Source organism: Zalophus californianus, chromosome 7, assembly GCF_009762305.2.
Source record: "Zalophus californianus isolate mZalCal1 chromosome 7, mZalCal1.pri.v2, whole genome shotgun sequence".
In the NCBI taxonomy this organism is placed as follows: domain Eukaryota; kingdom Metazoa; phylum Chordata; class Mammalia; order Carnivora; family Otariidae; genus Zalophus; species Zalophus californianus.
In genome coordinates, this window is record NC_045601.1 from 132,333,620 (window position 1) to 132,357,308 (window position 23,689).

At 43.1% G+C, this 23,689-nt stretch overlaps 1 protein-coding gene and 1 long non-coding RNA gene across 5 annotated transcripts in view; both read left to right on the forward strand.

Annotated features, from left to right (window-relative positions):
- PHACTR1 (phosphatase and actin regulator 1) overlaps window positions 1–23,689 on the forward strand; it is a 551,155-nt gene that overhangs the window by 174,348 nt on the left and 353,118 nt on the right. The gene's annotated exons all lie outside the window — the stretch shown is intronic.
- Window positions 17,492–23,383, forward strand: LOC113926490. The gene is made up of 2 exons (XR_003521327.1): window positions 17,492–17,686; window positions 22,906–23,383. It is a non-coding gene; the product is annotated as an uncharacterized LOC113926490 (long non-coding RNA).

A 23,689-nucleotide genomic window follows, 5' to 3' on the forward strand; every position in this document is an offset into this window, starting at 1 on the left:
CACAGCAGGTCACAACATCAAGGTCAGTGGGGTGGGAGTACTCTTCCCACAGACAAAGGGTGTAGAAAGTAAATGGTTACTGGATTCCAGGGCCTTCAGAAAGTCTGTGTTGCTGGCTGTATCTACATTATCTCTATGTATCGCAACAACATTTAATGATCAAATGCATATTAGTCAAGGAATGCTTGGAGAATTACAACTGTCAAGAAATCATGGGGGCGCCTGGGTGGCTCATTTGGTTGGGCAACTGCCTCTGGCTTGGGTCATGATCCCAGGGTCCTGGGATCGAGTCCCTGCATCGGGCTCCCTGCTCAGTGGGGGGGGGCCTGTTTCTCCTTCTCTTTCTACCTGTTACTCCACCTGTTTGTGCTCTCTCTCTCTCTGCGTCAAATGAATAGTTAAAAAATCTTAAAAAAAAAAAAGAAATCATGATACTTGGAAATATATGCTAATCTGACACCAGGGTTCCAAAACTCTTCCACCTTGCATGTTGGAGGCCTAGGAAAAAATGGAAGTAGTTTTGTCAGCCTTCTCTCAAATTTCTGGGACATCTGGGAACAGATGGCAGCAAGTAAGACTTACTGATGAGCCAAGCAGTCTTCCTTTAGCCAGTGTCTCAGTGTTATCCAGTGCCATTTTGATGCATTTAAAGTTTTTTTTTCCACTGATTCATTCCTTTAATAAATCAGATAACTAAAAGATAGACTTGAAATATGATTACAGAAAAAATGTTCCATGGTTCAATTTCTCTGTTTTTTTTTTTTAAGATTTTATTTATTTATTTGAGAGAGAGAATACAGGAGAGAGAGACAGATCACAAGCAGGGGGAAGGGACAGAGGGAGACACAGACTCCCAGCTGAGCAGGGAGCCAGATGTGGGACTCGATCCTAGGACCCCAGGATCATGACCCGACCTGAAGGCAGACGACTGAGCCACCCAGGTGCCCCAGAGTTTCTCTTTTTTTATTTTTTAACTATCCCCAGATTAGCAGAGCTTGATTGGAGTTGAGCTTTGTGGGGCTGAATCTCACAAACACGTGGTCCCACCTGTGAAGCTCCCTCTTTCGGGTTTCTCTGTCTTCAGTGCTACCACTGGTCCAAGACCCCTCAGATCACCTGTGATCCTGCCCCCTCCCACTTACACCCTGCTCCCTGACCGTCCTCAGCAGCGCAGAGTGAGCCTTTGAAATCGGAAGTCAGACGTGTGCCCTCTTCCCCAAGCCTGCAATGGCTCCCCTCTCATTCAGAGCAATCCCCTGCAATGACTTACAAGGTCCTGCTGGTCTGGGCCCCAATACCCCCATTTCCTTCTCCCTCCTTCCCCACTCACTCTGCTCCAGCCTCACTGGCCTCCTTTTCCCTAGAACCAAATATGTTCCCATCTTAGGGCCTTAGCTCCAGGCATTCTCTTCCTTTTGCCTGAAATGATCTTCCTCTGGACATCTGCTTGGTTAATTCCTTCACTTACTCAAATATCACCTTCCCAGGGAGGCAGAGGCTGGTCGCCATGTTTGACCACGTAAACAGCCCCAACACTTGGGGTCCTCCTGACCCTGCTCTGCTTGTTCTTTTTACAGATAGCACTTTATCACCATTTAACCCTCATAATAATTTGCCTCTTCTATTTACTGTTTAATAGCTGTCTTCCCCTCTCTTTCACAAGCTTTTGAGTCTAAGTGCCTTTGTCTGTTCTGTTCGCTGATATATCCCAACTACCCACAATCATGCTCGGCACAAAGTGGACGTTCAATAAGTTCTTGAATGACAAAGTGAATCCCTATGTTCATTCCCTGAAATAGACCATGTAAGGACTATTGTAGATCACTAGTTCACTCCCTTCATCGTTTTACTTGCCTTTTAAAGAAAAAAAATTGTTAAAAAAATCATTTTGCACTTTAAATATGCAGGTATAAGCCTTCATTCATCATGTTTGAGTAAGGGACAATTTCCACAGTGGTACCAATATCCCCTGGAAAAAGCAAAAATCAGCATTTCCAACATCATCATGTGACATCTGGGTGGTCAATGTGAAAAACTAGACGTTGCCCCTTCCATTTTACAGATCGTGTTATTGAGCTCAAGTGGGTGGCAAAGATGTTCCTTGTCATTTAATCCATACCTTAACCCTAATCTTTTTAAGTGCCCTTCTTCCCCTGGGTTCCTCAAATGTGTGCTGAATGCCAAAGACAATGGAGACCACCCTAAAGCGTTGACTACGTTACAAAAATTATGTTGTCCTTACATGGCTTGAGAAATGGATGCATTTTCATGAGGAAAGAAAGAACTGAAATTTCAGGATGCTACCTAAGTCAGAGCCTTCTGATGGACAGACCTAACCACTGGCTACTCCAGATAACTCCTGCTTTTCATGCTGTAATTAACACTGCTCACTGCTCTCAAAAAGCATTCCTGGTCTCCCTATTTCTCCTACAAAGTTCCTTAAGGCCCAGTGCTTCTGTTACAGCATTTGCACCCCCCCAACCACATTTTTCAAAGTCTGTATAAACATGCAACCCATCCTTGATTGGATTATAAAAACTGAGTCAAAAAGAATCTGGTTTTACTAAGCCTTTCAGGATTTGGCACATAGTAAACCCCGAAATCAAACTGGGCATGAATTCCACCCACCTGCTGGCTGTGTAACCCTCAGCAGGACACTTACTCCCCAAGTCTCATCTGTAAAATGGGTATAACAATAGACCCGCTTTATAGGGTGTTGGGAGGATCGAATGAGATAATACACATAGGGCTTCTGTTAGCTCTTCCACCATCACGGCCAATTAGAATACAGAGTCTACATGAGAGACACATTTTCCCTATAAAGCTACTAGCTTATTAAATGAATATGTTAAAAGTTCGTATTGAGGGGCGCCTGGGTGGCTCAGTCATTAAGCGTCTGCCTTCGGCTCAGGTCATGATCCCAGCGTCCTGGGATCGAGCCCCACATCGGGCTCCCTGCTCCGCGGGAAGCCTGCTTCTCCCTCTCCCACCCCTCTCTCTGTCTCTCTCTGTCAAATAAACAAATAAAAATTAAAAAAAAAGTTCGTATTGAATGTATGAATGCTGTAGTGCTCCCCATGAACCTTCAATCCATCCAAACAAAGTCCTGAAAAATGGAGCTCCTCTTGCATTGCTAGCCTAATGTTGGGAGCGGGCAAGCAGTTTTGCTCAGTTTGCGCCATCTTGTCAAAGTGAGTGGTCTTTGCCAAAGGAGCACATTAGAGAAAAGTGTTCTCATGGTAAAAGCTGAAAAGCCTGGGACAGTGTCCAGCTCATTTATGATTTAATATATTTAATGTGGGCTTCACCTTATGCAAATAATAGACTACACATGCATAACTTCTCTTGCCTGGATGGGGGCTCTTCAAACCTGGATTGAATTAGGAGAGTAATGCTCTGGGTCTGTCAGAGGGAAGCAGTGAGACATACACATCCAAAAGGATTTATAGTTACATGGGAGGTTTGGGGACTTGATTACAAAATCCTCATGTAGAGGACCCACTTTGGTTTGGCTGACTATTCCAGTGTTTCATTTTCTTTGACTGTATCTTGAGTTAATGGTAAAGCAGAGCAGAAGCAATGGCAGTTACTGTTTCAGACGTATTTTTCCTTTTCATGGAGACAGCATAGTGTGAGTAATCAAAGTTCATCCTTCTACTTGTTCAAACAGATATGAGGAGCTGAGACATCGTCATGACCTCTGTCCTCAAGGAATCCACAATGGGTGGTGGGAAGACAAGGAAACCATCAGCGCTGAGTAGGACAAGTTGTACAAGTCATACGAATGACAACAGCAAAGCAGCGTAGGTTTCATTAGAAGGCTGTTTAGGGATGGGGTGATGGGGCTCTAAGGAAGAGACAGGCTTTGGAACCAGGCTTCGAGGCAATGCTAGGATTTCTTAAGGCAAAGAAGGAGGATAGAGTCTTCCAGAGGGTTAAGAGGGAGAGAAAAAGTGTTGGGTCTTGACAGCATAGAGTGTCCAGACAACACTCTTAGGCCAGTAATGCAGCTAAAATTGGAAAGATTGGAAAGGAAGGAAAATCCCATTATTCCAGCCTCTCATATACGCTGGGCACTCTATAAACACAATTCCCCTACTCCTCCTCCCATAAGCCCCCTGGACAGGTGAGAAAACCAGGAGCTCAAAACGGAACACAGTCATGTGCAAAGTTGGAGCCAAACTCTGAGCTGTCTGACTCCAGCCCTTGCCTGCATTCTTTGCATCCGATACCCAAATGTTATGAATTAAAATCTGAAATTAGAGTCAAGGGGAGCAGCAAACTTTCAATAAACATTCATTCGTCAACAGAAGACAACTGCTGCTTCAGATTCTCCTGCTCTCCCTACTGCTCCAGATTTTCCACAGAAATTGCTACCAGGATAATAACACAGAATGGCTGGAAAATTAGTGAAGCTACAATGTACATCGTAAACTCTCCAGCTAATCCCTGGACAGGTTCTAGGTATATGCGTGCTAGCTCCGTGACCCCTTCACTGTTAGATGTATGACTTTAAGAACTTGTATTTGGGGACCACCATCCCTCCTCCTGGCGGCCCACTGTGCCCCTGAGCCTCTGCAGCTGCACCGTGAAAACACTGGTAACTTGCAACCAACCTGTTGCCCCCGCCTTTTCCTGCCATGAGACTGACCAAAGGTAGAGACGGTTAGCTTTCCTCTTTCCCTCTTCTTCCACTATTACTGCAGATACCACTTCTCCCTCGAGGGGACAAACAGCCGCGGTTCTTCTCACTCCAGGCTAAAACTCTTTGCTAGGTTAGGAGTCACATGGGCCTCCAAATTCAGCAAAGCAGCTCTGCCCTTGGAGGGAGAGAAGATTCAAGAACCCTATATCTCTTTACGTGAGGCCAGCTGCACCCTCTGCCGAGCAGGGGCAAGGGATGGGAGCCTCCACAGGTGGGCGATAGCGTGCGCTGTCAGTTAGCTCCCTTTAATGCAATTTGCACTGGATCACATCTCCCATTCCTGACCTGTGGGATTTTTTTCTTGACACCCCCTACTGCACTTTTTAAACTTTATCGCCATCTCGCGGATACTTTTAATATTGCATGTGAGTGATTCGGCTCAGGTTAACCCGCCTTGTGATCATTCCCTCATTTATTCAACAAGTACTCTTTGAGTCCCTATCTCAGGCTCTCGCCTGAGAGAAAAACAGAAAAACAAGCTGATAAAGAGGAAGAAAGCCTAAGAATATTATTGTAATTATGACTTATTACGCTTTAAACCTCAGTAGTCAGGTTTGCATTGCCGGGTTGCAGTTGAACTTGAGCAGCTTCTAGAGGATGTCTCAGCCAGCCGCTGTTGCCCCTATGACAGGTTCAAGTCCTGCTCTCTCACAAGTCACTCAAGAGCTGTGGGAATCTGAGAAACGGAATGAGAGATCTACCTTATATACATAAAATTACATGAATAATAAGTGCCCAGCATAGGAAAAAATCCAAAAAGTGAAAGTTAAAATGGTCTTTAATTCCATCACACAGAGATAACTATCTCAGCATTTTGATGGATATCTTCCATGTTTTTATGTCTGTATGTCACAAAAGTGGAATCATTATATGCATGTTCTTTTTAAACTTCCTTTTAGGAAATGTGAAAGCCTCTTTCTCGTTCACTGCTAGATTCCTAGAGCTTAGAACAATATTTGGCCTAGAAGGATCCTCTAAAAGTAGTTGTTAAATACCTCTTACACTGTTGGTGGGAATGCAAACTGGTGCAGCCACCCTGGAGAACAGTATGGAGGTTCCTCAAAAAGCTAAAAATAGAGCTACTCTATGATCCAGCCATTGCACTACTAGGTATTTACCCAAAGAATACAAAAACTCTAATTCAAAAAGATAGAAGCCCCCTATGTTTATTGCAGCCTTATTTGTAGTAGCCAAGATACTGACAAATGAATGGATAATGATGTGGTAGATATATACAATGGAATATTACTCAGCCGTCAAAAAGAATGAAATCTTGTCATTTGCAACAATGTGATGGAGCTAGAGGGTATTATGCTAAGTGAAATAAGTCAGTCAGAGAAAGACATATACCATATGATTTCATTCATGTGGAACTCAAGAAACAAAACAGATGAACATATGGGAAAGAAAAAAAGAGAGGGGGAGCAGCAAACCGTAAGAGACTCTTAATGATAGAGAGCAAACTCAGGGTTGATGGAGAGGGATGGGCTAGATGGGTGATGGGCGTTAAGGAGAGCCCTTGCTGTGCTGAGCACTGGGTGTTGTATGTCAGTGATGAATCACTAAACTCTACCCCTGAGACCAGTATTATATTATTTGTTAACTAACTAGAATTTTTAAAAATTTTGAAAAAGAACAAAAAATAAATTGATTTTAAAAATTAAAACAGTTGTTAAATGAAGGTGAATAAGCAATGTGCATAATTGCTTTTAATACCTGCATAAAATTTCACTTTGGGGATATCCTCTACTTATTTAACTAACCTACTCTCATCTGATATTATGATTCTCTCTATTTTATTATTAACAAAACTCTGAAAAGCGAAGATAGTGAAGTTGTATGAGTTTTACCATTTAGCGGCATGGTAGAGGGGTCCCTCAGTCAACCTGGCAATTAATAAGCCAGCAGCAACAATGGTGGTGACCCCTTGCCAAATAAAATACAAGCTCTGATACAGAAGACTGCTGTGTTTGTGCAAAGTTTACCCATCAGAACAAGACCAAGGTGACATCCTCTCCCTTAGAACTATATAATCTGTGATCCTCAAGTCTGTCTGCACGTTAGAATTACCTGGGGAAATTTTAGAACTAGGGATGCCTGGGTCCCAGCCCCCAGAGATTCTGACTTAATTGGTCTCTGGTGGGTCTCACTCACTTGGATTTTCCAGAACTCCAGGAAACTTCAGCCAGGATAGAGAAACTTTACTTTCTATGGAGTTACCACAGATTTTGTGTCAGGGAGATCCTCCAAAGAGGGGAAACAGCCCCAGTAAGGAAGCCCTCCTTTAGTGTGTGTGGTTAAGATGAATGTAATGGTCTGGGTGTCCTAGCTGCTAAGATACAAGGCAACAAGTTCAGCATCCTCATGCTAGTTGGAACCTCTCAGAGATATTTTTAGGAATTAACAACACAAGTCATGCAAGCAGAGGGACTATTTATTAGATAACTTGCCAATACGTAATGACTTTACCTACAACAATCATAATCCTTGTGCACATAAACCCATGGACTACGTCTCTCTATTGTAATACAGTAAACCCATTAGCAGCCATTATCCTTGTAACTGGACATCGGTATTAAAATGCACTTCAATTGCCAGGTAGAGGAAATTAACTTTGGAACTACATATATACTTTGTAATTGGCTTAGCAGCAGTTGGGAGATTTATGAGGGAGCTTCTCCCGGATTCTTTAGAACCAGAGACCCCATATTCCTTTGAGAATTCCTTAGCCTGATTACTGTTTGCTCTCCTTTCATATGTTCCAGACTTCTGAGCAACGCTGTGTGAACTGAGCATGCCCAGATCACTCGCCCTGCACCCTGCTTCCCCCCAAGGTGCAATTAAATGCTTCACATAGGACCAAAATGCCAGACAGTCCCATGGGCTGGAAAGGAGCTAAGGGCATCAGATGTAGTCCCTGCTCCCCGGGAGATTCTAGTTAAAAGTAAACAACAGAGAAACGTTCTCTAGTGCCAAAAACAGCTTGAACCATATTTCTTTAGGGAAAAAAAAATCTCATTTTTAAAACTCCAGTGAACTGACAGTTCCTTGTATGTTTCTCTTCCCACGCAATTGGTTTTGATCTGTGTGGTTCTTTCTCATCTTTCAAGTATCGCTCCTGCAATTTTTGGAGAGCTGGGGGAGGGGGTCTCTCTGGAGAACGGGAAAGGTCAGTTTTGCGTCTCTCTCCAATGTGTTCAGGGTAGAATTCAAAGTAAAGTAAAGGAACCAAAAGTTCTACCGATGCCTTCCTGATGTTGACGTTTAAGTTCCCAGCGCACCTGCCCGAGCAGTTTGCCGTGACGATGAATTCCATCTAAATCTGCTCACTTGGGTCAGCGACAGGTGTGGAAACGTTGGCTTCAGATACAAGTTCTCAAATCGAGATGATCGCATACATTCTTCTTCCAGGAGACCTTTCTGGAAAGCACACTGAATTGAAATGAATAATAAAAGGATCACCACCAGCCTTGATTTCTGTGTCCCTTTGTTACGTAAGGGACACGGAAAATAGTTCACGACCTCTCCTGCTAGAATATTTCCATTGGCATTAAACGTGCCCAATTCCTCCCAGGCAGGAAAATAAAGCCTCCTTTCAATCCCACACCCTGTTATGATTGCCAGGGGCTGTCACCCAAACACCCACACATGTACACATGTGCACACACGTCACTTCATTGTTAGTGTCCACTTCCCCACCTACACTTATATCCTCTCTGTGTCCTTGACCTCTATCACTCCACTGAAATCTCTCCAGCCAAAAAGACAAAAATGTCTTTGTTCCAAAGTGTAATGGGCACTTTGCCGTCTTTACCTCACCTGACTTTCCGGGCTGCATTTAGCATTGTGGATCTCTCTCCTTGACACACCATTTTCCTTGACTTCAGGCCACCTCCTTCTCTTGGGATTTTTTCCTACTTCTCTGGCCATTCCTGGGGTCCTTTTTTGCCTCCTTGTCTCCTTGGCTCCCCCAAACCTTGTGGTTATGTGCTGTCCTGCTGTCTCCCTTTTTCTCTACCCTCCGTAGCTTCTCCACTGCGGGACCCACCTACTCCCACGCCTCCAAATACCAGCTGTGAACTCTCGAAACTATTCCAACCCCGATCCCCAATCACCCTCCTGAACCCTGAAACCGTGTGTCCAATGGACCCCACGACCGCAGCGTGTCCCGAGCTCGGCTCTAGCACTCTCGGCGACCTCTATGTTCTCACGTCTGTGACGTATATGACATATATTCTACGTGTCTCCACGAGGCAATACCCAGAGCCCATTTGCCACACCAGAAACCTGGCTATCACTCTTGACGCCTGAGCCACTATATCCATCGAATCTACTTCCTAAATGTCCCAGGCACATCACCACTTTCCCTCTTGGCTACTGTCTCAGTCCATTGCGGCTGCTAGGACAAAATGCCTGAACTGAGTGGCTTATGAACAACAGAAATGTATTTCTCAGAGTTCTGGAGGCTGGGAAGTCCAAGGTCACGGTGCCGCAGATTCCGTGTCTGGCGTGGAGCATGGGCTCCATAAGGTTCTCTCTGCTCTCCACCCAACTCACCTTTCCACCCTTCCATGTCCACCAGCTCCCTTGCACAGCACTCCAGCACAGGACTGGGGCACTTGCCTTAACTGTGTCTGACCCCAAGCGCTTTGCATATGCTGCTCCCTGGGCCTGAAACACCCAGCCTACCCCACTGTTTTGCCTCGTCATCATCTACATATCCTCACATAGAGCCTCCCCAGAAAAACCTCCTGGAGCCCCTCGAGGCTGCAATAGTGACCGCTTGTCTTCTCCCAGAGCACCTGTGTGTGCTTCTAACCCATCACCTATTACACCGCCCTGAAACAGCCCATGTATCTGTCTGTTATCGTCTTGCTCTAAGAAGACTGTAAATTCCATAACAGCAGAGTCTGAGTCTTATTCATCACATGCTCACGGCATCCATCAGTTCCCTGGCAAACAGTAAGTGATTAAGAGATATCAAATGCATAAATGCAGCATGATTTTACTTTTCTAGTACAGGGATGGTATGGGGAATAGTAATGGATACAGTTATTTTAAGGCATTAAAGTCATAAAAGCACCCCAGAAGAAAGATAACAAGCCTTTTACCTGTTACCCTAGTTAATGTAATCTTTAATCATATCTGTATGCCATAAATAGTTAAAATAGTCCAACTAGTATGGTTCTTTTAATTTGTCCAAGGGAATTAAACTATAATGAAAAGGTGTGTCTATATGTAGATACCTGCAAGTGTTCCTAAAATTCTGATACGTAATTAAGCAGGCCCCGGGTGGAAGAAGAGCTAACATTTCCTTGTTCTGGGATCAACATGCGTTTGCCTGCGCCCTCTTCTGGATGAACGAAGAATAGCTTAAATGTGAAAAAAGTTCTGTAAGAAATGATGATTTCAGACCAACCCCACAGGGTGTTCTGGGTTCAGATCAGCACAGACTTTCCAGAGGAGAAAGAGTAGTTGAAAACCCAGGGAGGCAAGTGTGTGATGTCACCACTGGTCAAGACACTGTTTTTCTGCAGCGTCATGCAAGCCCATTGATGTGCTGGGAGGTCCACGCCCTGTGATGGGGCCTTGGGTCCTTCCGGCTGAGAACTTACAGGCTTCCTGGTGGCAGCGCCCTACCCCCTGAACACACAGTCCGGCCCCCTTCTAGACGAAACCAGGATACCACCTCGGCCCAGCGGTTCTCTTTAAGGCCTGGTTGCCCGATTTAGCAGATATTTGGCAAATATTTTCTCTTCTCTGGCAACCCTATCTCTGACATACCCAGCCACACCAACTCGGGTCTGCCTTGCTTCACTGTTTCAACTCACTTGATTTTTCTTCTTAAAGTTCATTAGTCTTTTAAATTGCTTAAATTATTTGTTTAAACCTTTTTTTTTTTTTTAAAGATTATTTATTTTGACAGAGAGATAGAGAGGGAACACAAGCAGGGGGAGTGGGAGAGAGAGAAGCAGGCTTCCTGCTGAGCAGGGAGCCCGATGCGGGGCTCGATCCCAGGACCCTGGGATCATGACCTGAGCCGAAGGCAGACGCTTAACGACTGAGCCACCCAGGTGCCCCTGCTTGAATTATATTTTTAAGAAATATTTTTGATCATTTTTTATTTGTATTAAGCCCTTCCCCACTCTTTGTTTTTACTTCGTTGTTTTACTTTCTATTAATTATTTTTGACTACTTCCTTTTTCCTCATAAATTTTTTTCTAAGCTGATAATATTGTCCAGTGATTTATATTTATTTTAGCCTTACTTTTACTCCCATTGATGTTTTCACTGAGAGGCTTTCAAGCTTTCAATTTCTTGGTTGATTAAATTATTTGCACTTTTATATCATCTTCTCTTATTTTAATATTTTACTGACTTTTTTCTGTTAAAGTCCAGTTTCAGTGTTTGACTCTTGTCTGTGAATTATTCTTTGCTTCATTTTTACTTTATCAACTGTCCACTAATTATTCCTGACTCTTGTGTGTGTGTGCTTTTCATTTTAATTTGACATTTTACTTGACATTTAAGCATTTTTGGCTTCTTCTTTTATTATTCAAATATTATCTTCTGATTTTATTTTTAAATTGTTATTTTTTTCCTCTTATTTTACAAAGAGCAATTCAAGAGACACGCTGATAAAAGCCATTGGAAGGATAGCGTGCATTTTGAAGGAGAACATGCGGGCAGCAGGGGCCCCTGTTGGTTGCTCTCCTTCACTTAGTTTCTTCGTGAGCAAAGAAATAAAGAATGTCGGGTCAGGAAGTGAGATAAGGAATGGGATCTTGGACACTGCTTTCTGCTTGCAATAGTCATTTTGCAATAGTATCTATACATCCATACCGAAAACATTACAGGCAACTTCAAAGGGACAGCTACTCCTTGGTCTTGATGGTAAGTGACGTTCAGGAGGCCTAAGGACGAGAGATTCCTCTTATATCCTCTCCAAAAGATGGTAGTATGTTTAAAAAAGAAAAGCAAATGCAAAGGGAAAAAAAGGGGGGGAGGGGAAAAATGAAAATGAAATTTCAGGAGCTTTTGTATCAACCTCCTTTTTGCACAACGTGAGAGAGGAAAGACTATCTGGACCTTAGAAAGACTCAGGTCTCCAAAAATTCACCTTCAGTGTGGCTGTTTGCACACAGTGGTTTTCAACAAAGTGGGGGAGAGGGGACTGGGGGTGACATTTTGTTCTCCAGGGGGCATTTGGCAATGGCTGGAGACATTGTTGGTTGTCACAACTGGAGGGAGGGATGCCACTGGCATCTAGGGGGTGGAAACCAAGGATGCTCCCAAACACCCTATAATACCCAGGACAGTCCCCAGACACAATAGACATTACCCAGCCCAAAATGTCAACAGAGCTGAGGTTAGAAACCCTGTTATAAAGGCAGGTTTCTTAACAATCTTCCTCGCACCTGACAGGACTTCCATTCAATGACCCCTTCCCAAAGATCCTCTCTGACAAGGTTCAGCCCCATCAACCAATGGCCAAGATGTCCAGTTTGTCTCTTATTTCTCTACAGATTATTTCTCCACACATCTTTCCTGGGTTGAGGCACTCAGACCTCAGTTTTCTCTTCCCAGAGTCCCGCTTCTTCTTCCTTTTGGGCCATAGTTCAATCAGTCAGTTCTCCCTGAGAATGCAGATCTGGCCTGGGGAACATGCGGCTTCTCACTAGACAGGATGGACTATCCATGCTTTGACCAGAGCCACAGAAACCCATGTCACCCCTCCCAGCGAATTACGAAGAGCAGCCCAGTCACAGAGAATACTGAGCTTCCTGAGGACCATAGCTCCATTTTTCCTGATCCAGTAGGTTCCCTGTGACTGCTTTTCTCCGCAAGTTCTGAATACAACCTCTCCCCGCCCCGCCCCGTGGCTCTTCCAGCTTACAGATTTGAGGCAAAGGGAGACAAGGAGCTAAGGATGAGGGGAAGCAGACATCCACATGGATGAAGAACATGGGTTCTGGACAAGAGCACCTGCACTCAACCCCCAGCTCCTGGTCACCAGCCTTCAGCTCCTGGTCATGTGCCTTAATCACTCTGTGCCTCAGTTTCCTTATATGTGAAGTGAGGTTATCTTAAAGGGTTGCTGTGAGTATCAAATGAGTTAGGATAAGGAAAGGAGTTTGCACAGTGCCAGACACAACTGCCTGGTGAAGGTGGGTATTATCAAGGAAGAGTCAGACCATGAACCCACAGCCAAGAAGCAAATGTTCTGGTGGCTAATATTACCCTCAGATAGCATTGTTATGAATGAATCAACCAGTTGGTCAGCATGACCAGAGGTGACCTCTCTCCAAGGTTAAGTGAAAACTTAAATAAATTTCGCTTCCTTACAAGGGCAATGGGACTGGACTCCGTCCTACTTCACATTAATTCTCTTTCCTCCTTGCTATTTAAGAACAAGTACACCACGTACTGTTCTCCAAGCTTCCCTGCTGGTTGATTCTCAGCTCCTTCTCCTTTGCCCCAGGGGAGTTCTTGGCCTTCCCTCGTAGAACTCTACATAATTATTATGAAATACAAGTGAAATGGGATTTCAATTATTTCATTAAAGATAAGAAATATGAGGCGCCTGGGTGGCTCAGTTGTTAAGCGTCTGCCTTCGGCTCAGGTCATGATCCCAGGGTCCTGGGATCGAGCCCCGCATCGGGCTCCCTGCTCCGCGGGAAGCCTGCTTCTCCCTCTCCCACTCCCCCTGCTTGAGTTCGCTCTCTCATTGTGTCTCTCGCTGTCAAATAAATAAATAAAATCTTTTGAAAATAAAATTAAATAAATAAAGATAAGAAATATGGCTATACTCTTGAAGTCACATAAAACAAAATAATTTTTAAATCACTGGCAATAGTTATATTTTTCCACCAGCTGAGTTTTAAAATATGTGAAAAGCCTGGAGTAAGTTGAGAGATTTTGGCCTATTAACATTCCTACAGTTTTATCCAGTTGTAACACTTTTGGATTTTTGGTTCCTTCTTAATTCCTGATAGTACCACATGTTTTATAATTTTAACATCTTTTTAAGGAGGTAACTGCCTGAAAACCTAAAATAAAATCCTGTCTTTAACCTTCAAAAATATTTTTTAATGGAGAGTTTGCTTATTACTTTAACAGAATACCTACATCCATCTCAAGATTTAGGGGAAAATCGAGCTATTCTTTCTCATATCCCAGTACATACTACAGAATCTGGAACAGAGAAGACATTTCTTTTGTGTTTGTTAAATGAATAAAACATACATATGAATTCACAAATGAGCTATAAAAGCTATTCGAATTTTATTTTTTGCTTTGGGTTGTTTGTTAGTTTGTCTGTTTAACTAGCTTCTTTCTTGGAAACTACTCCCGACAATAGTTTCCCTTGCATGAGAATCACATTTAACATTATCCCTTTCTGTCTTTATTTCCTGACATCTCTTTGACGTGGGGAAGGATAAATAGTTCATTATCTGTAGGGCAAACCAATTATATGCCTGGAGGTCACTGACCAGGTCTCAGTCTAGCATAATCAGCATCCCATCCAACCAGCCCAGTGTAGTATCCTAGAAAGGACACGGTCTGGCTGCTGGGAGAGAAATGGCTCCCAATCCAGGGTCGGCTGCCTCCTAAGCCTTGGAGACTCAATTTCCTTGTGTATGAAAGGGAACAATTGGGATTTTGTTGAGATGATATATGTCGATGCCTGGCATACAGTGAGCCCTCTGTATATAGGCTATGTATTTATTAGGCCTGATCCTAATCACTTCCATAGAAATAATAGGAAATTCATAGGAAAGCCAACCGGATGGTAGGAAGTGCTTCTACCCATTACTTAATTCCATAGTTCTCAATCCTTGGCTAAATGTTGACATCACCTACTGAACTTTTGAAAAATTCTGATGTTTGGTACCCGTCCTCGGAAAGCCTGATTTAAATGGGAATGAGGTATCTATATGGTCCTAGAGTTGCTCCAGGGGATTCTAGGGACCATCCGGGGCTGAGAGCACCAACCTGACAGGTGTGCAAAATTGTGTTCTTGTACTCTGGTAGGTCATAGATTTGGTGATAAACAACCACTAAAGCACATTTTCATTTGAATGTACGTTCTTGTCCTTAAACTCTATTTAATTTTCTGTGTTGGCTATCTTTTAAGTAAGATCTTCGATGTTGATTCTAGAGTGTCCCTCCCAAAGCACAATGTCTAATCAGCACTCATATAGTCATTAAAAAAAAGAATTTATTACATAATAATTTACATAATAAATTATCACATAATTTATTGAACATCGTCTATGTGCCAGGAACTGCGTATTTTTCTGGGATCCAGAAATGAGCATGACACAATCTTTGCTTCAAGTTGCTCCCAGTCTAATGGAGGACCAGTGACAGTTTAATGTGACATGTGTTCCTGTATGGGTATACACTGGAGAAAGGTCACTAACCCAGGCTTGGAAGAGAGAGAGCCTGAGAGCACATCCAGAGTAGGTGATGACAAGGGTAGATAGGAATTACCTGCCCAGAGAAGTGCGGTCCAAAGACAGAATGTTGAAGGCATGAGTGGGAAGGAGAGTTTGCCAATTTCATATGATAACCATGAATTAATATTGTTTCATCTTCAAGGCGTTAGGGTAAGTTTGTAGGTACCTATCATATATTGAAGATTTCATTTGGATAATAGGGGTTTAGACTATTCCTACCTGGTAACTTCTTATTAATTAAATTCCCCAGGAAATATGTGTGATAATACCCTGACATAGTATGTTAAAGAAGTAGAATAAATAACTGCTAATATCATTTCTGTTTTTTTTTTAGGTTCTACAACACAGATAAAATTAATTTGCAGGCTTCCTTCTTCTCTTCCTTTTCCTTATCTAATAGAATAATTAAGGCAGGTTTTGTGTGCCTGTCATTGTCTGTATATGAGATAGACAGAAGAGTGGAAATGTCGGTCGTGTTCCAAGTAAAATAATTCCCAGAGAGTTGGCTTGTTGACAGCTCTGGTTTTAACCACTTAGTCAGATTGATCTGAAAATATATTACTCCTTATGTTCAGTGGGTTTCAACCATAGATTATTGAATTTTGAGAGGGACATCAAAGCATCGCAGAATTGACATTTGACTTAAAATATACATAAATGCAGTGTTTCAGTGTTCTCACCTCCCATTATCATATAGTTAAACTACGCAGGGGTCAACTTGTTCACCTTCCAAAAACCTCATGTTTAAAGATGCTTTCTGATCTTTAAATGGAAAGTGCGATTGATGATAAAATAAAATATTTCCTTCCCTCAGATAATCTGTATATCATAGCTTTGAGTTCCACTCAGGGAATCTAATTTGTCAGTATTCTTTCCTTTCAAATCTAAACTTTTTTTAAATTTTTTATTGTTATGTTAATCACCATACATTACATCATTAGTTCTTGATGTAGTGCTCCATGATTCATTGTTTGTGCATAACACCCAGTGCTCCACGCAGAATGTGCCCTCTTTAATACCCATCACCAGGCTAACCCATCCCCCCACCCCCTCCCCTCTAGAACCCTCAGTTTGTTTTTCAGAGTCCATCGTCTCTCATGGTTCGTCTCCCCCTCCGACTTACTCCCCTTCATTCTTCCTCAAATCTAAACTTTATAAAAGGGAGCATTTATTGGTTCAGGGAATAGTAAGAGGTGAGAATGAATGCAGACCCTCGACTGATGTTATTAAGACTCTAGCTGGGTCTCTTCATCTCTCAGTGGTGTTGCCTTCATTCTCTGGTAGCTTCTGTCTCTGCAGAGGGGAAGCTGGACTCTGACAGACTGAAAGCCCCAAGTGAATACAGCTCATGGTCTCTGAAAGGGAAACTGTTGGGGAACCAACCTTTCAAGTCCCCCAAAAGAACTCTGATTGGCCTTTGTTGGGCCATGTGTCCACTCTGGACCAATCATTCTATCTGGGGAGGTGAGGTTTTCTGATTGACCCTTGGCTTCAGCACTGATGGACAGGCCCACCAGAACCACAATGAGAGGGAAAGAGCAGTCCCCGTGATATAGAAATTGGGGGCCGACCAATTAAGAGATGAGCATTACCAGGAGCCACGTTATTATAGTGTTTCTCTTGTTCCTCCCTCAAAATTGTAGTATTTCTAAGTAAAAAATGAAGATCTAATAGAAAAATTAACTACATTATATAGTTAGCTCTTCTTCCCTTTTGGAAATTCTTTCAGCTACTGACACATTTCTCTTCTGTGAGCAAATAGACTGTTTCTGCAACATCACAAAATTCTCTTTGGTGGATTCAGCTGCCTGAGAAAATTCTTCATAGCTCATACAACTAGTGTCTCAGAAAAATAGTTACAGTTTAATAAAATAAAAATACACTAGCCAAACCTGTTTAGCTTGAGTTTGTTGTTTCACCAGGGAAGATGGGGGCTGGGAAAGAAGGAAACAGGTGGAAAATTATAAGCAATTTCACTTTTGTGCTTCTCACCACATAAGACTTCTACCGAAAGTTGTCAGTGTATTTGTATTCCCCTATCGTGATTACAGGCTGAAAGGCACTGGTTTCCTGGCACTCGGATGGAATCTAACAGGATAGAACTACCTTGGAAAGGTCACTTTTGTCTAAGGATGGTGCTCATTTCTGAAGGTCCGGAAATTGTTTTTCTCTAATTCATTCAAGCATTATCGATATCTCCAAGTCTGGCCAATGCCAAACTCACAGAAGAAATCTGAGAATCTTCCTGAAACCTCCCTTCGTGTATATTTCCATAGTGACCAAGCCCTCCAAATTCCGTCTTCTTAATACACCCCCCCCCCCCATTCTCAACCTCTTTTCCCCTCTGCCTCTACCGTACACAGACTCCTCTCATCTCTAATCTAGACTATGGTTCTACTCTTCTGATATTCTGACTCAATTCTCTCCCTTCCTTAGTCAATTCTTTATATTGAGGTCAATATCCACATTCAAAATGTAAATCTGAAATGGACTCCCGATCCTGGAACACTGGGACAGAGTAAGTACGTCTGCAATTAATATTTGAAATGATACTATTTGAAATGGTAGTTCAAAGGGAGGGGAGAGTCAGTGATTTCTCTCATTCAGAGGAAGTTTCTAAGAGAAGCCAAATTTTAACCTCCAAGTTCCTTGGCGAACATGATATATTAGCAAGATCTGTTACTAGGATCCACTTAATGGCTGGCTAGTGGTGTCAAGCTATTTGATGCATTCCCATCCACTTTATGGATAAATTGGATCCGTAAGCCAGCTGGTCGGAGAATCTTCTCAGGGCTTAATAAAGAAAATTCTCAATTTCTCTTTTCTCAATTCTTTTTTTTTTTTTAAGTTTCCTGCTTACTATATCCCTTCTGCTGATATAGTCATTCTTTAGAAACGGTAATGAGGGGCACCTGGGTGGCTCAGTCAGTTGGGCATCTGACTCTTGATTTTGGCTCAAGTCATGATCTTGGGGTCGTGGGTTTGAGCCCCATGTCGGGCTCCGTGCTGGGTATGGAGCCTTCTTGGGATTCTCTCTCTCCATCTCTCTCTCTGCCCCTCTCCCCACTCATGCACAAGCGCTCTCTAAATAAATAAGTAAATAAAATGGTAATGAAACCAGTAGCTCCAGCTGGACACTATTCTTCCAGATTTAGGCCTAAGAGATCATTTTAAGGAGATTAGATAATAGATGATAGATGATAGCTAGCTAGCTCAATAGATAAATAGATAGATAATGACCTTTAAGATATACATACTTCTGCTTCCATTCTTTATATCTGGATTGCAACTAGTTTAGCTAGTTGACCCCCTGACACATCTATGTCATACTGCCTAAAATATTATCTGAACTCTACTTAATGTATAAATCAAATATTGACATTTAATAAATAAATATTTATTAATGATGGCATAATGAGGAAAGAAGTACTAAGCACTGCAAATCACTACATGAGGGAGTATGATCCACATAGAACCACATAGGTCCACATAGAACCATTCAGAAATTTGGCACTGGGGGGGAAGGACCCAACACTCCAAGTACCTACTAAAATCAGAGCTGCCTTAACCCATCTTGCTAGTAGCTCCCAAACATAAGACTTTCCATCCTGCCGCCTTCCACAGCAGTTTCTGTTGAGTGATTTCCCTGAACACTAAGTGGGCGTCTCTGGCTGGTTGGACCGAGGTCAGACTGATAGGGGGTGACACCAAGGGGCTGCATGTTCCTAGGGGACAAAACGTATGAAGAGAATAGGAAATGCCACCTCCTGACTGGGTACCTGCTTGGGGACCCAGCAGAGCCAGTGTCCTGCGATGTGTTTCTCCCAGCGGTAGCGTCTTTGTAGACTAACTACAAAGATGGGAAAACACTGTTAGCGTTCTGTTCAGTCATGCCACCAACTTTGCTCAGAAAGCCAGTTTCTCTGTCCCGAGCCCAGTTTGAAGGACTTTGCCTGAGCTGTAGCGTAAATGAGTTTTTAGGCAGATGACATTTCCAACTGCCATCATCCTCTTTAAGAGGATCCTTTAACACTAATGTGAGCCCAGTTTCCTCTGGGGTTTATTCAGATAATAAGAAATCATACTTAGGAGGTTGAATAACATAAAGAAAACTAATTTGGGGCCGCACAAGGATTGGCAGCTGCAGTAAAAACTGGAGTTTATGAAGAGAGGGAAAATGATCAATTTGCTTTGTGCCACCATAATGGTCCAGCATCTCAGATCCACCTCACCATTTATCTCTCCCACATTGCTGCAGGGAAAATAACCAGCATCAGATCATGAAATCTTGAATAGTGATGGGTCTTTAAGAAATGTCACAGTAGGGGCTTCTGTGTGGCTCAGTTGATTAAGCGTCTGCCTTCAGCTCAGGTCATGATCGTAGGGTCCTGGGATCGAGCCCCACATGGGGCTTCCTGCTCAGTGGGGAGCCTGCTTCTCCCTCTGCCCCTCCCCCCTACTCTTGTGTTCCCTCTCTCAAGTAAATAAATAAAATCTTTTTAAAAAAAAGTCACAGTACGAATTCCTATTTTTCTCCAAATGTGCAGCTAACTCTTAGCAAAAACAACTCTTAGTTTGGGAATGAATCCAAACTATAAGTGAAAATAAAAACCATAACAACAATCTTGATGCCATCTTAAGGTGAAGTGAGGAAAGTGGAAACTTCTTTTCAATTCTACCCTTAAGAATCATGAGGACATATCCAGTAACATGAAATACTACTTGCAAAAATCGGAATCTTAAATGTCGAAGTATGTTGCAAACCTTCCTGGAACTACATCATACATTCAGTAATTGTCCTTGTAAAAACAAGTGTCGATAATCTTTAACATTCAGTAATTAGTATCAAGCATCTGAGGATAATGATATAGGCAAATCTAGGTCCTGACAATTTTTTAAAGATTTTATTTATTTATTTGAGAGACAGAGAGAGAGCATGAGCGGAGGTGGGGGGAGCAGAGGCAGAGAGAGAAGCAGGCTCCCTGCTGACATGGGCTCGACATGGGCCCCGATCCCGGGACCCCGAGATCATGACCTGAGCTGAAGGCAGACACATAACCAACTGAGCCACCCAGGTGCCCAAGTCCTGACAATTTTATTTAGGTTTTTTGTGTTTTGGGGGGGGAGTTGTTTTGTTTTGTTTTGTTTTGTTTTGTTTTGTTTCGAGATACAGAGAGCTAGAGTAATAGGACCTCGATGCCATGTTTTAACTATTATATCATAAAACAGAAGGACAACCAGTGTGGTCATCCCCATGATACTTGAATAAGTCCTACAAAATCTCCAGCTTAGCCTAAATACCTCAGTAATCAGATACTACCTGTTTCAAGAGACAGCTAATTCTCTCTTTGCACAGGTGACATTTAGGACATTCTTCTTTATATGATTCCTGTCTCTCACTATGTCCTCCTTGCACTGATCACACTTCACACCCAGAGCTAGGTATAACAAGTCCAAACTCTATTCCATATGACCACCCTTCATATACTTCAGGACACTTACCAGCTCCCCTCTATCTTCTCTTCTTCAGACCAAAATTTTTCTTTTTCAAAAATAGAATTTAACAATCCTATGGAGACTGCCTATTAGAGATCAAGCAGTGAGCTAGGTCCTGGTGAGAAATGGGACATAGAGGTTGGTGGCTGTCTTGAAGAGCTCACAGTTTAGTGAAGGAGACAACACATGATCAGAATGGATAAAAATGAGATAAACACAGTTGCATTGATGAAAAACAAGATGCTGTGCAGTGCATAAGATGGAGGGGATAATCTGCCTGGAAGAATCAAGAAAGGCATAACAGAGGAGGTGATGTTTAAGCTGAGTCTTGACAGGCAGGTAAGAATTGGTAGGCAACTATGGGAGGGGTCTTGGCCCGGAAGACACCTGGCTACCTCTCTACCTAGAGGGAATGCAAGGAAATGCAATTACGGGTGGCGGGGGAGGGACCGATTCAGGAAGATCGCGCCCATGGAATGGCAAGGCAGCCAGGCACCAGGTGTCTGGGCAGTGGGAGAAAAGGGGGGGGGGGGAGATGGTACATGAGCCATGGGAAGTAGCATCTCCAAGGGCCTCACAGGTTTGCTTGGCAACATGAGAACCATTTATTCGACAGGTGGTAAAGAGCCACTGAAGGATCTCAAGCAGAGAAATGACACTGTCAGTTTTGAATTTCAGTAAAATGTGTCAGATGGTGGTGTAGAGGGGAGGAGAAGGGACGATGGCACAAGGGAAGGGGCAAGGAGAGGAGGATGTAGCCGTCCTTAAGCCACAGAAACCAAGAGGCAACATGGGGGCGCGGACTGTTGTGCAGGTAACATCCTCATCAGCCCCTACTACCTGCCTGGATGTCAGTGAAACCCATGGTTAGGGAGATTTTTTTTTTTTTAGTTATTTTTTCTTAAAGACTCCAATCTTTTTCAACTATTGTATACCGTATGGTTTTCCATATCCACGCCATTTTGGCTGCTTTCTTGGTATGGATGGAATCTGGTGACCCTTGGACCATAGTTTGATTGCAACCTACTCTTCCCCACAGGGTAATGATCCTGAAGTAAGAGCAATGTCACTCTGTACATCATGGTGTTAACTTAAACTGCAATTAGGTCAGAGTCCCAGGCTATTAAGAACTATTATCATAATAGCTATGGCTTCCTTTATTTGCAGATGCTGAGTTGTGAGACATAGAAATCTCTGCAAGTGTGATTAGTTTTAAACTTATTTTTGCAATTATATTAACTGAACATGGAAGCGAATTTAAAAATATGAAGGGCATGGCATGGAGCCAGATGCAATGTCTTCATAATAGGCGATTAAAGATATGATTATTACTGGTAGCTGGAAACAAACCTTGCTCTTCTATAACAGTTGCACTGCAGATACAATGACCCATACATCTGCTCCAAGTTCAATGACTGTTCAGTGCATTGGCCATGTGGAGTTTTCATGAGAGTCGCTTTGAAAATGGACCGATTCCCAAAGCAAGAGGAGGGCGTCCCAGTTGTCCTGCTGAGGCTTGGAATATGCACCATTCCCACAGACCTCACCAAAGTACACTCACAATTTCCCTAGGAGACGTGCTCAGTAGCATCGACACTCACCACTCATACCTGCTCATGGCTGGACCTCCAACCATTCCCCAACTTTTAACAAAACACACAACCGTTCACGATCACACCAAGCGCCTCATCCTAGGATCCCAGTTGCACTCAGTATCCAGCCAGCCTTCCTCTGCAAGCTGTCCAGCCCTTCTAGTGGTCATGTCAGTGAGTCCTGCAGAGCGAGGCTGCTTCATCTCACTTGGCCCAGCTCCTGATTATGCGCCCATCTGCTCTTCAATTCTGTGTAGATTCCACGGCAGGCCAGCCTTTGTACCAAACACGGAGGGGCCCTGGCAGGTCAAGTGCAGGGGAGGGAGCAGGTTCTACTTTGCATGTCTTCCTAGACCCTCTCTGTAATGCCGGAGAAATGGTCAGGAAACAAACAGGCTGAACAAAACACTTGCAATACTAAGCCATCTGCTAGAGGGCAACATATGTTAAATAATAATGTGGCTGTTTTTCTGTGGGATGACACAGGGCTTTTTAGTTCAAAACCAAGGTCCAGTTTCTTTGTGTAAAAAAAAAAAAAATTCCACAGTGTCCAAAGTCATTGTAGCTGAGAAACAATAGCATTTGAGTTCTTGCTATTTTTCAAGGGATTTACGTGGACACTTTATTACTGCTTTTGTCCCCTTTCTAGATTCACAAAGCAACCTACCATGATTCAGAGCAGCTAACGTTCGCCGCCACCAACTATAAAATCCTCTCTTGAAAGCTCTATTAACTTGACTACCTGAAGACCAACAGAGGAGAGGGGAAGGTCAAAGGAAAATACAGGATTGAGGACAAGGAGACATTTTGTGATTGAGTGATTGAGATACACTCCCACAGCTTTTAACCTCCAGAGTTGACAGGGGCAGGCTTTTAGGGGGCCTCGTGTCAAAACTAAGCAGAGGGTCCATTATTTCAGTATTTATAGTGCACAGCTTCTGTTATCCAAAGAGAGAGTCAGTGGTTTGGTTTTGTAAAGGTTTTATCAGCTGCTAACGTTTGCACATCTATAAAGTCGGGATATGCCCCCTGTAAGAAAAAATCTGTGCGAGGCGCAAACATATCTCCCACTCCCTCCACTCCACTCCCCTGCCTTATCTAATAAATAGCTTATGTTTTGTCCTTGTGTCTTAAGAAATGACATTTTTTTAAAGCTGGTGTTTAGAGCTGTCAAAAATCCGTCCCAAGGATGTATCCGTCCTACTTGAAAGGCTTTCTGTCTGTCCCCTCCATCCGCAGGAAGCATGGTTTAACTTATCAGATTAGATACTGAGTTTCCTACAGAAAAACTCAATGGAGACATACGACCAAAACGTAAAAATCAAATGGCTCCATCTGATCAGGGCACCGAGGATGATTTCCCAGGTCTCAGTAGAAAGAGATCACGCAGAATACAGAACAGCGGCGGGATCCACGGGTTCGTCCACTGACTT